The 2,164-nt window shown below is 45.7% G+C and overlaps 1 pseudogene; it reads right to left on the bottom strand.

The window, feature by feature from the left end:
• Window positions 1-284: 284 nt before the first annotated feature.
• Window positions 285-1,578, bottom strand: LOC117095338 (annotated as a pseudogene).
• Window positions 1,579-2,164: the final 586 nt, after the last annotated feature.

The raw sequence follows: 2,164 nt of genomic DNA, 5'->3' as shown, positions 1-2,164 counted from the left end.
CACAATTTAATGAACCAAATTTACTGTATTTCACTTCTACAAACCCAGATGAAACATGAAAAAGAAGCCATACAGTATAAATTACAACTTCAGGAAAAGCTCCTGCGTTATTTTTCCAAATATTTTTTCCCATGTAAAATCAATGTCCAATAGTTCCTGGTATGTGGGAAGATAATATTTGTTAAAGTCACAATGAAGCCTTATTGATGGAAAATCGGCTATATAAACAGCGCAAGTTGAGAAAAGGTTTAATCTCCAAACCTATTAGACAGGATGAGGTAAGATCAGTAACCGCCACCCTGCAGGATTACAGGTTTCATTTCCTTTGGAGGTCGAGGAAGCCCACCCTGGAAAGGGGGCACCATTGGCGGTCCCTGCCCATATGGGGGGATAGCACCAGGAAAGTATCCTGGCATGCCTGGATGATGACCACCATACTGACCATGAGGTGGCATTGGGGGTCTCACTGTTGCTGTGGGATGCCTGGCTATGGTGGCATCATATCTCCAATTGGTCCAACTGGTGGATTGCTGATGGGGGCCTCTCCTTGCGGAGGAAGATTACGTTGCTATCTGGGTAACTGTGCCCTTCTCTCTTCCAGATATATACCCTCATCTGGATGGATCAACTTACTGGTTGCATTGGTTGTTGTAAGTGTAGCAGGCTTACTTTTACTGAAGCTGCTGGTTTAGCTGCAGTACTATTTGTTGTACCAGTGGTTGAATCTGTGGATTGTGTATAAGCAGGGAATGTAGGCTTTGGGGTGCTGTAGTTGTTTCAGGGGTACTATTTAAGGGTTTGAAATCTGTACCAACAGGTCCTCGGACAGCTGCCTGAGCCTGTCCAGCACTGGGGAAAAGAGGCTTAGTCTAAAACTGGAGGCTGTGGTGCAGGTACAGTTGCTGTTGGTGCAGGTGGTCTGTTAAGACCCAGCCTGTGCTTGGGTCACTGGAGGAACTCTAGGACGTGGAATGGGGTTAGGGGTATGGAGGGGACACCTGGTGACATTCCAGGCATCAGAGGTGGTATTCCTGCTCCAGGTGGTATATTCCACCCATTGGCATCATTATGTTTTCACTGAAAAATTACTGGGTGCATTTTCTTTGATGATGCAATCCAGGTGGCATGCCTGGCATAACTGGTGGCATTTCTGGAATCAGAGGAGGAACACCTGGCATTAATGGAGTTATGCCTGGAGGCATTCCTGGTGCTCCTGTTACTGGCGACAGTCCTGGCTGTGCCACTGCAGGAATATAACCTTGTTGAAGTTGAACAGGTTGTGGTTGAAATGAAGTTGAGGCTGCAGAGTCGTCATCATCATACTCATCAGAATCATCTTGTTCCTTCTTTTTTTGGCTTTCTTATGTTTTCTCTTCAATAAGTCATCGTCTTTCATCCATGCCTTTTTCTGGAATACTTTCCATACCATATATTTCCAATTCTATGTCTGTTATCCCAGGTATTGCATTTGGTACAGCATTTATTATTTCTTTATGCATCTGCATGCAATTAATAACTAAGCCAGGTCCTGGATACAATTTCTTGCGACACATATGACATTTAAAATGCTCTGCTTTTTGGTGCTGTATAAGGGTCTTCTCATCATCAAAGTCTCTATTACAATACTAGCACTATAGCAGCACGGGCCGCAGACAAAACTCCTCAGACACCGAATTAAAGAAGGAAGGGGTTTATTCGGCCGGGGGCATGCATCGGCAAGACTCCTGTCTCAACAGCCGAGCATACCCACCTGCCCCCCCACCCCAGAAGTGAGCAATTCCTGTCCCTTTTAAGGGCTCACAACTCTAAGGGGGTGTGTGTGAGAGGGTCGTGATTGATTGAGCAAGCAGGGGGTACGTGACTGGGGGCTACATGCACCGGTAATTAGATCGGAACAAAACAACATAGGGATTTTCACAGTGCATTTCTATACAATGTCTGTAATCCACAGATAACATAACTGATTAGGTCAGGGGTCAATCTTTAACTACCAGGCCCAGGGTGTGGCGCTGGGCTGTCTGCCTGTGGATTTCATTTTTGCCTTTTAATTTTTACTTCTTCTTTCTTTGGAGGCAGAAATTGGGCACAGGATGATATGAGGGGTGGTCTCCTCCCTTAGCACGATGGCTTCAGCTGCTGCTTCTTGCCCCATAACTGCGCTCTA

Source organism: Trachypithecus francoisi, unplaced genomic scaffold (genome assembly GCF_009764315.1).
Source record: "Trachypithecus francoisi isolate TF-2019V2 unplaced genomic scaffold, Tfra_2.0 Lachesis_group13, whole genome shotgun sequence".
Classification (NCBI taxonomy): Eukaryota; Metazoa; Chordata; class Mammalia; order Primates; family Cercopithecidae; genus Trachypithecus; species Trachypithecus francoisi.
The sequence above is the reverse complement of the archived record's forward strand: the minus strand, read 5'-3'. Positions and strand labels throughout refer to the sequence as shown.